Source organism: Furipterus horrens, unplaced genomic scaffold (genome assembly GCF_987537825.1).
Source record: "Furipterus horrens unplaced genomic scaffold, mFurHor1.1.pri manual_scaffold_6, whole genome shotgun sequence".
Lineage (NCBI taxonomy): Eukaryota > Metazoa > Chordata > Mammalia > Chiroptera > Furipteridae > Furipterus > Furipterus horrens.
In genome coordinates this window covers 65214750-65226270 of record NW_028327176.1, presented here as the reverse complement: position 1 = coordinate 65226270, position 11521 = coordinate 65214750, and the positions used below count along the sequence as shown (strand labels likewise).

The window sequence follows — 11521 nt, the reverse complement described above, 5'->3', positions numbered from 1 at the left end:
TGCATGGGCAACAGCAGACCCTCCATATCACCCTGCCCAGGCTCTGTAGCTTCAGCTTCACTGGAGAGGACACTCCAGCGTCATCGCAAGATGTCGATTCAACACAGGAGGAGACAGATACCGTGTCACTCCCGAGTCGGACTGCACAGCCATTCTCGGCAGTGCAGATAGACTCTTAAGAAGCTACACCATCGTCTCTCGAGACGGACGGCTGCCGACGAAACCAGCATAGTATTTTTTCCTTAAATTGATTATATTTTCATAGGCCCATATTTACATTACCAGTAAAGACTTATAATGACCTAACCCTGAACTAGCAGAGAGCAAGACCAGGAAAAATTCACACATCACATCTCTTGGTAAAAATGGGATCTAGATAAACTTTTACGCATTTCAAAATGAACAAATAGAAATACCAACACAGCTACGGAAAATAGACTGCAAACGAAGGGAAAGGATTTTTATCACAGATGACTAAGAAGGAGAACACAGGTATAAACTTAATTTACTTCCGCAACCAAAAGAAAATTTCAGACAATTATTGTACAGTTTTAAGAGGCTGGGAAACATGGCCAGCTCCTTTTCATTGGGTTGGTTTCTTTTTATTCTTTTAAACTCAGTTTAAAAGTCATCTTCTTAAGGGGTAGGGAGTGCAAGAGACTTTCCTGAACTTTATATAAATTAGCTTGGCTCTTTTATTGGTAGTTTTCACAATTTATTCACTTTTGTCACTGTACTAATGATAATTTTAAATTATGTGCTTAGTTGTTTAACTTGCTGGCTCCCAAAATAAAACATAACTCGATAAAGACAGTTATAATATAGCACCCAACAAAATTTTGCCATAAGTAACTGGTAGAATTTTTAAATACAAGTATTGAAACAATAAGAAATGAAGCTATGAGAAGATACTAGGTTGACCCAGGAAAAAATGAAAGTCAATAAAAAAGTTATAATAGAATTTTGTTCCAGAAAGGCCTATAGACTTAGGGTTTAAAGATACACTCTTTAAAATTTTCTAAGAAACAATGCTGCATAGTTTACTACAGAACAAAAAACATTGTAAGAAATGCACCAGTTGATGGAACATTGGAGTTAGTAGCATAGACTATGATCCCCAAAGGACCAGATTTTGTGATTTTAATCTGCCATGGTCAGGGGTAAAACAATAGGCAAACACTTAGTGACTCTGAAATTTATTTTATTTCTTTATAAAGAAAACACAATACATTCTACTAAATCAAATTGTTTTGAGGATTAATTATGAAATTTTATATAAATTGAACATTGCAGAATTACAGAAAGTAGTAAATATGTGCAATTTATCCCAATATGGGGCAAATCATGAGCATATATCATATACAAGCTATTTGTATCATTTTTATGTTAAGTGAATAAATTCTGGCACTAAAATGCAACATAACGTGCGTCTCATCATGGCACAAATATCTTTAAGAAATGACCAACCAGACACTTATCGTCGTCGTCGGCAGCCGTCTGTCTCGAGAGACGATGGTGTAGCTTCTTAAGAGTCCATCTGCACCGCCGAGAATGGCTGTGCAGTCCGACTCGGGAGTGACATGGTAGTATCTGTCTCCTCCCGTGTTGAATCGACATCTTGCGATGACGCTGAAGCTACAGAGCCTGGGCAGGGTAATATGGAGGGTCTGCTGTTGCCCATGCAGCAGACCCCCCCTCTCTTCGCAGCTGAAGGGTCCAAGGGAAAGACGGAGTCGATACAGCTTGGGTTCAGGTGCGCCGCAGGAGTTGCCGGTGTTGACTACAACGTCAAACCGCCTTAGGGACTCCGGCTCCGGATTTTCTGTCAGGGTTTACTCCCTTAGCCTTTCCCCTGAAGAGGTATGCCGCAAGGCAGCGGAGGTTTTTTGGAGTCAGAGTTTTCCTTCTCTGATGTACCCTGACTGGAAGATCGAACCAGCAACACTTAGCTCGCAGGCTGACGCTCAATCCACTGAGCTAAACCAGCCAGGGAGACTTACTTATCAGTATCATGACTAAATAAGAATGCAAGATGGACTAATAAGCCAACCTATTAGCTCATTAGTACATTCTATAAAATAAATAAAATAAAATAATGGGATACTTAAAATGTATTAAAAATAAAATGTCAATAGCCATTATTATCAAAAGCTTTATAAAAATGAGAAATATTAAAAAACTTTCTGATCACTTAAAGCATATATTAACAAAAATTTATTCATTCATACAACAAATACTTACTGAATACCAATTATGCTAGTCAATATGGGTATGGTGATAAACAGAATAATGTTCTCCCCAAATGTTTATTTCATAATCCCTTGAACCTATGAATATCTTACTTTACATCAAGTAGGAATATTAAAGGAGCAGATGGAATTAAGTTTGCTATCAATTTACTTAAAATAGGGAGGTTATCTTAGATTGACAACATTTATTCTAATCACAAGGGTTCTTAAAAGTGAATAAGTGAGACAAAAAAAAGGTCAGAGTGGGAAGCGAATCCACCTGTAGGAGCTGGAAATGGCAAGGAAATCAACTCTCCCTTAGAACCTTCAGAAAGGAAACAATCTTTGCTGATACCTCAGTTTTAGCCCAGTGTGATACTTGTCAGCCACCAGACTTAAGGAATAGTAAGGTAATAAGGTCCTGTTGTTTTATGTCACTTAGTCTGTGGCAATTTGTTACACAACAATAAAATACTAATACAGGTATGACAGTGGATGACAAAAAGCATGAATCCTACTATAATAGGACTTAAAGGCTGGTAGGAGAATAACTGATCATTTAATAATAGTAGATATCAATGTAAAGCAGTAACCATGTGAAGTGCTATGAAAGAGTATAGGCTTTGAGATGTGTGTATTTATTTAAAGAGTTAAGTTCTAAGGTCAGCATAAAATGTGCAAATCATCATAGTTATGGATTAATTCTGAATAGCTCTTAAGTGGTCTATCTGAAGTTTATTATAAATGGTTTTGGATATATAGGCCAGAATAGTAATTCTTAGACAAACTAAAGCATGATAACCAATAAAGCAGATAAAATGACAACAACCAAACAGCAGGGTGTCCTCATTCTAGAAAACAATCAAATAACTAACAGTGATTATAATCAGGGATGTGGAGAATGCTAAAATATTTCTGCTTTCCTTCAGCATTTGCTCTGTTATATTTTTCACATCAAGTTTTTAAAAACTCATTTCAAATAGTAAAATTCTAGTTATAGTCACATTAAATTTAAAAATAAAGTAAGTTCTTCATGAATTGCAACACTTTTAAACTCATTCTAGATGTTCTGATCAATGTAATATGATAAAAATAAGAGCTGTATTCATTATAAAGTTGAAGATAAAAGAACCTTAATCTTATTTTTATTTTATTGTGGTAAGAATGCTTATAGATAACATTATATACCTAGAAACCTCAAGAAAATCAACTAAAATCCACTACATTTACCAGTAAAATTGGTAAATGTAAAATGAAACAATAGCTTTCTCTTAAAAGTTGTATCATAATAGAAAACACCAATTAACAAACAAACCATAAAGTACCAAGGAAGATGCTAACTAGTGAATATATAAAATCTGAATACTGGGAAAATATTAAGAAAAAGAATAACTCAAAGAAGGCATGGAGAATGCCTTGTGGATTAACTAAGAACATTTTAAGTTAAAGGGTTATGACAGCATGTTTGGGTAGGATAAAGATTTAGGCAGAAATAGGAGGGAGGCCCAGCTTATATAATAAGAACATAATAGGGTTTCAGAAATTTTGTGAAGTGAGAAGTGAGAGTGTTCAACAAATTATTTTGTAATAAAAACATTGGTTCCTCATTGCACATAATTTACCAAATATATATGGTATATTTAAGTGCTAAATTAAAAAATTTAAATCTTATTGCTGTGTGTGATATAAAAGAAAATGTAGATTGCCTTAATTTAACCAGTAATGGAGGACTCACTAAGCATCAAAGAAATGAAAGGTCAACAGATTTAACAGTACAGAAATATAAAATGTTTGCATGATAAACATCTTGTAAAAATTTAAAATTTACTATAAACAGACAATATTTGTAGCAACCATGGTTGATATAAAGTTAATACCTTATGAAGAGATCTAAAAAAGCAACGAGAAACTTGCAAATTAAAAAAAAAAACATGCAGATTAAAGTAATGAGACTGTGAATTTTTACTTATCAACTTACAAATGGTCATGTATAAAATATCAGTATTGAGTACTATTACCTTTATAGTGGGATACTGCTACATCTGGGATTATTAATGAAGATACATTTTTTGTAAAGCAATTTATCAGTATATAGCAAAATACCTAAATATTTATATATTTTATGTTAATATTCTCATTTCAGAGACTCTATCTTAATTGAATAATTATAGGTTCTGAAAGGAAAGATTTTTGTATTAGGATTTTAACTACAGAATTTATTACATTGGAGACAGTTAATACATACTTTTAAATAAAAAATAAACACCTTTTGAGTGGCAAAAATAAAATGGGCCTAAATATCCAGTATAGAAAAAGTTATATAAAAAGTTATATTCAGTTATACAAATTATGTACAGTAAGGTAAATGTGGTAGCCAGACTCCAAGATGGTCTCAATGATCCCTCTCTCAGGGTCTTCATGCATCTGTGTAATGTCCTCCTCTTTAGTGTGGGTTGGCATTAGTGACTTGGTTCTAATGAATAACAAATGGTGGAAGCGATGGTATATGACTGAAATACTAAGTCATAAAAGGCAGTTTAATCAATCAATCAATCTCTCTTTCTCTTTCTCTCCCCACACCCCTTCATCCACTCAGGGAGAAGCAATGTTGGGAACAGCTCTGGAGAGAAGCCCATGTGCCTTTCTAAAAAACAACCAGGTGAGTGAGCTTCAAAGTGAATCCACCAGGCCCAGCCAATTCTGAAACTGCACAGCCCTAGCCACAAATTGACTGAGACCTCAAGAGCCATCCTGGGCCAGATAGAACCTTTCAGCCAAGGCCTCCGGAATTCATGGCACTCAGAAAGTCTGTGACATAATAGATACTTAAGTTCTGGAATTGAATTCATTACCTGGTCGCATCGAGTTTTCACAATCAAAATTAACATAGCAAAATAACCTAAGATGACCTATGAGGCCCAGTTCTTTGGCTTCACACCACAAACGTGCATGCTCAGGATCTATATTGCATTTCTTTTTTTTTTCTTTCTTTCTTTTTTTTTTAATGTGTTTTATTGATTATAATGTTACATTTGTCCCAATTTCCCCTCCCTCTTCTCCCCTCCACCCGGTGGCCCCCTCCCTCCAGTTGTCCCCCCCTTTTAGACCATGTCCATTTGTTGTGCATATAGTTCTTCTCAACCTCTCTCTGTCTATTCCATTCCCTCCTACCATGATCCTTAATTCCTATATCATCTCCCTCCCTCTCCCCGTTCCCCCTCCCTGTTGACCTCCCCCCAATATGCTCCCCATACCTATAGTTCTTTTTCCATTCTCGTTGCCTGTTTAGTTTGCCTTTGTTTCAATTCCCTAGCTTCTGTTGTTGTTTCTTGTGATGCAGTTTTCATTTTAGATTTCATAGTTTTGTTTTGTTTTTTTAATTTTATTTTTTGGAATTACAGTTGTCCCATTTTTCCCTTTTTGCTCCCCACTCCCAGCACATCCCTTCTCCCACAATTATAGATTTCATAGTTTTGATCCTCCTTTTTCTAAACCAGTCCTTTTAACATCTCATATAACAGTGGTTTGGATCTAATGAACTCTTTCAGTTTTGTTTTGTCCTGGAAACCTTTCTCTGCCCTTCTATTCTGAATGACAGCTTTGCTGGATAGAGTATTCATGGTTGTAGGTTTTTCCTTTTCATTACTTTGAATATTTCTTGCCAGTCCCTTCTTGCCTGCAGGGTCTCCCTTGAGAAGTCAGCTGATAGTCTAATTGGGACCCCTTTGTACATGATTCTTTTCTTCTCTCTTGCTGCTTTTAAGATTCTCTCTTTATCTTTAACTTTTGACATTTTGATTATAATGTGTCTTGGAGTGGTTCTCCCTGGGTCCAGTTGTTTTGGAACTCTCTGTGCTTCCTGGACCTGTAAGTCTATTTCCTTCCCCAAGTTTGGGAAGTTCTGCTTTATTATATTTTCACTTAATTTTTCAATTTCTAGTTCATCTTCTTCGCCCTCTGGCAAACCAATGATTCTTATGTTGGGCCTTTTATAGTTGTCCCAGAGGTTTCTGATCCTCTCATCATTTTCCTTGCTTCCCGTTTTTTCTCTCTGCACTGGTTGACTGTTTGTTCCTTCTCTGTGTTCTGGTTTGTTGATTTGAACTCTGAATTTTATTTCCTCACCATCTGTCTTGTATGTGGTTTTGTTCCTTTCAGTATGAGTGTTTTTCGATTCTTTCTCATCTTTTTCCAGATCTTTTGTTAATTCTGTAAGCCACCTGATAACAATGGCCCTGAACTGAGCCTCTGACAGGTTTCTTATTTGTTCATCTGTCAGATTCTTCATCTGTTGCCTGGTGAGCTGTGTCACCGGGATTTCTATAGTTGTCTGCCTCATTTTGACAGATGTGTTTTGTTTTCTTGGGCCGGCTATAGGGGGCAGTGCCTGTGTACTCGTCACAACCCAGTGACCGGCGGTGGTCCAGCAACCTTTTTCACAGTGCTGTGGTGCTTTGTTGTCACAACCCAGCGACCGGTGGCGATCCGCAACCCATTTCGCAGCGCTGTGGCGCTTTGTGTGGGGGCGGGGGTCCAAGATGGATTCACACAGTTATTCCGCTAGGAGACCGGGATTAGTCCTCCCGCCCTCTGGGTCTCGCTGTTGGAGGTGATGTAGTGGCTGCTTTTCCAAGCGTTGGGGTCGCGAGCTGCAGGAGTTCGACTGCAGCCGGGATTGCTCTCCCTGCCACTGTCCCTGGTGCTACCGCAAACAGCTCCACCCACTTTTGCTCTTACCTGCCCCAAGAGCACTGCTGGTTTATAACTTTGTAGGTTGGGCTTCCGTGTAGTTTTATTTTCTGGAATTTCTAGTTATCTTTTGTTTTGAAGTAGTTGTATTCCTCTCTAGTTGTAGAGGGAGACCGAGTGTGTCCGTCTAAGCCTCCATCTTGGCCGGAAGTCTCCCTACATTGCATTTCAAGACTACCTATTTGAAGTGATGCAGTCCATTGAATAGGTTATTCTGAAGAAGATGGATGTCATCCCAAACTGTGAGATTAGCCCAGTTCAGATTTGTAAATACACAGAGAAGTTTCTTTGCTTCATGAAAGGACATTTTGATAACTTTTTTGTAAAAATGGAGCAGCTGTTTCTACAGTGGATTTTGTGTATTTCCCCAAACATCTTGCTTCCAGAAGATAAATTTCAGGAGATGCATTCTTATAGTGAGGAAGAGTTCCAGCTTCTCCAAAAAGAAATTGAACAGTTACAGGAGAAGTATAAAACTAAATTATGCATTAAGCAGGCCCTTCTTGCAGAATTAGAAGAGCAGAAAATTGTTCAGGCCAAACTTAAACAGATATTGGCTTTGTTTGATGAGCTTCAAAATGTTGGCAGAAATCACGGGACTAGTGATTTTAAGGACAGCTTGGTGTTCCTGGTTCAGAACTTCAGAAAACTCCAGAATATTAGAGACAATGTGGAAAAGGAAAACAAAAGACTGAAAATATCTTAATTTCTAAATAGCAAGAAGAGCTGGTCAAATGTAGAATAAGTAATGAATTTATATCAATGACTGTTCTTATTTTAGTGAACCATGTATTTTGTTGGATTTTCCTTGTTTACTCTTTCTTGTATTCCACATTTTCCTCTTTTTTTGGTTTACTATCCTGAAGTATCTATGAACAAATCTTTGAAGCATTTATTTCTTACAGGCCTTTAATAGGTAGGAAGGGATTCTTGATCCATTAGACTCATTTGGGCCATGATGAAGAAATAAAACTTTCCATGGTCAAAGATACTTGTAAAAGTTGTACCTTGGTTATGAGTCCTTTTTAACCTTGATCCTTTTTACTTACTCTTTAGATGTGACCAAATGACAAAAAGGTTGAGTGAGTGGCTTCTTTATTAAGTAGCCACTACCCCGTGGGATGGCCAACATAGAATGTTTGCTCTTGCCCTATAGTTTTTCTCACATGAGGAAGTTGATAACTAGTTGAAAGAAGCAAGTGGCAGAGAAAACAACCATGATCTTTAGTAAAGAAGAAAGAAGTTGTTTGATTCTAATATAAATCCTTTCTATGACCAAAGTTTTGATGATGATAAGCAATTGACTATATTGGAGGCCAGCAGTGGAAGACTTGGGTAAAAAAGCAGATCTCATTGAAATAGAAAAGGAAGCCTGGAACATACTCAATAGCAAAGTTTATATTAACTGACTGTTAGGTATTTGTGCCATTTTTTTCATACTCCAGATAGTTTTGGAATTTTTCTTGTACCTAATATTTAATTATGTAGTCACACTGATAAGCATCAAATGTTTAGTACCTTCAGTGGGGAAAGTTTAGCTGTACCTTTTGCTTAAATTAAGTTCAGTCTGATACTTTTGTGAATAGTCCATGTAACATGTTAGGTCACCCAAGGAAAGGGAAGATTTTGCAATAGTTACTCTCAAGGTATTGCTTGCCCTCCATGTCTTCCTAAGTAACAGGAGTTGGAGTTTTTCCTTTATGTAGGGTATTAATATTTGGAATTAAATATTCATAGATTTAGGAAGTCTGTGTTTACCTGAAATATGTTTATTATCAAAAAGTTCTTTTTCTAGTTCTGTACATGAAATACATATGTTTTTAAAGGTACTTAAGTTCTGGTGTAATTTGTTATGCAACAACAAATAACTAATATAGTAAGTTCCAAAATAAAATATTCAGCAATTGTTAAACTCATGTTTTCAAAGAGTATTTAATCGTACAACTGCATTCATATGAGACAGCATCAAGGATAATAAAAACTATTTTACAAACCATGAAGTAGTATTTCATGAACAGTATAATCCTAACTTACATTCATTTTTATAAATCTTGAAAGAAAAGACACCCACATATTGACAGTAATGTTTCAAGTGATATGGTAATTACACATTTATCTTTCTGCACTTTCCTGTTTTCCCACAAGAGTTCTGTAATGAGCTTATATTCCTTTTATAATTAGAAACCAGAAAGGAATAATTTTGTTACCTATAAATTTGTACAAATAAATTTCTGTGATATTTATTTGAAAAAACCCCCACAAATATTTTCACATCCAAAGGGAAAAAAAGAATAAGTTACAATAATTATTGTTCTTCTAGGATTTTACATTTTCTTTTTTACTGTTGGGTCAGAGTTAGGAATCATGTCTTCTATATGGTCAAATCTTTACTTCCTTTTTTTGCCATTAAGATGTGTCACTTAACCTAACAATTACTGTAAGGGTGGATGTAAAATCTTATGATCTTCCTAATTTTTCTGACTCATGTTCTTCTCCTTGAATTTTGTTCGCCCTTGTGAATAGTGGCTTGGAGACTGATTCAAGCTCTGCTTCCCTCCTAAGACCCAGGAAACTCTAAGAAAAGAAATATGGGGACAAGTCTCTACACACCTTCAAATGGGGCCTTAATAAGGCAATGAGAAACAGCATTGGGTACTTGATAGAAGATAATCTTGAGTCATACAAATCTGAATTATCTCTTTTGTTTGTTCATTCACTCATTTCTTTTTCTTAAAGTATATTTTATTGATTATGTTGTTACAGTTGTCCCAATTTTTTTCTTTCCATTGCTCCCCTCTGCCCCATACCACCCTTCTCTCCAGCAACCCACCCCCCTTACTTCATGTCCATGGATTGTGCATATAAGTTCTTTGGTTTCACCCTTTCCTATATTATTCTTAACTTCCCTCTGTCCATTTTGTACCAAACAATTATGTTCCTAATCTCTGCACCCCATTTCTCCCCCTTTGCCATCACAGCTGATAACCCTCCAAATGATCTCTATACCTATAATTCTGTTCCTATTCTGATTTCCTTTGTTGGATTTTGTTTTTATTTTTCAGATTCAGTTGTTGATAGTTGTAAGTTTGTTGTCATTATAGTGTTCATAATTTTGATATTTTTCTTAAGTAAGTCCCTTTGAGATTTCATATAATAATGGCTTAGTGATGATGAACTTCAGCTTTACCTTGTCTGGGAAGCACTTTATCTGCCCTTCCATTCTAAATGATAGCTTTGCTGGATAGAGTAGTCTTGGTTGTAGGTCCTTGCTTTTCACCATATTGAATACTTCTTGCCAGTCCCTTCTTGCCTGAAAAGTTTCTTTTGAGAAATCAGTTGATGATCTTATATGCATCCCTTTGTAGGTAACTCTCTGCTTTTCTCTTGCTCCTTTTAAGATTCTCTCTTTATCTTGAAACTTTGGCATTTAAATGATGATGTGTCTTGGTGTGGTCCTTTTTAGGTCTAGTTTGTTTGTGACTCTGTGCTTCCTGGACTTGTATGTCTTTTTTTTTTTTTTTTGCCAAATTTGGGGAGTTTTCCTTCATTATTTTCTCACATAAGCTTTCGATTTCTTGCTCTTCCTCTTCTCCTTCTGGCACCCCAATGATTTGAATGTTGGCACGTTTAAAGTTGTCCCAGAGGTTTCTAAGCCTCTCCTCATTTTTTTTTCAATCCTTGTTTCCTCATTTTGTACTGGTTGACTGTGTTTTTCTTCCTTATATTCCAAGTCATTGATTTGAACCCTGGTTTCCTTCCCTTCACCATTGGTTTTGTGTGGATTTTCCTTTGTTTCATTTAGCATAGCCTTCACTTCTTCCCTTATGCATTTGCCATACTTAATTATCTGTGTCAAGTCTGTGAGCATCTTTATCACCAGTGATTTGAACTCTTTATCTGTTAGGTTGGCTATCTCCTCATTGGTTAGTTCTCCCACTGGAACCTTGATCCGTTCCCTCTTTTGGGCCATACTTCTCTGTCTCTTCATCTTGACAGGCTCCTGTGTTTGTTTGCCTCTGTGTCTTAGGTAGAGCTGTTGCACCACTTACTTTTAATGGGTGGAGCCTTAGGTATTCATCAGTACAGAGCAACCTGTTTCACCATGTTGTGGCGCTGTGTGTGGGGGAGGGGTCTGAGAGGGACCAATGCTGCTTGCTCAGCACTTGCCCCTTTTCTAGGCACTTCTCCCACTTCTGTATAGGCCTGGCCCCTCTCTAGCTGTTACCTTGGCCACTGTTCCCAGATTGGGTGGGTCTGTGGATGTTCTAGGACCATGGGGGCTCTTTAAAGAAGTGGACTCTTCTAAAGAACAGCAGTTTCTGCCTCCGCCCCAACCCCCACTGGTTTGTACAGTCAGAAGCAATGAGGCTTTCTCGTCCCCAGCATTGGAACTGTGATCTCTGTGGTCTGGTGTGGTGCTGGGAAGGCTCCCCAAGTTTCCCTCTTGATTTTGAAAAATGTTTGACCGAGCTTTCTGCCAGCCTGCCATGGCCACTGCTGCTGCCACCACCACACCGTATTCTTTCTGCCCCAGCTTCACCCCT

The 11521-nt window shown here is 37.1% G+C and overlaps 1 pseudogene; it reads left to right on the top strand.

Moving 5' to 3' along the window:
- The first annotated feature begins 5132 nt into the window (after positions 1 to 5132).
- On the top strand, positions 5133 to 7711 carry LOC150006330 (protein MIS12 homolog; annotated as a pseudogene).
- The last annotated feature ends 3810 nt before the right edge of the window (positions 7712 to 11521 follow it).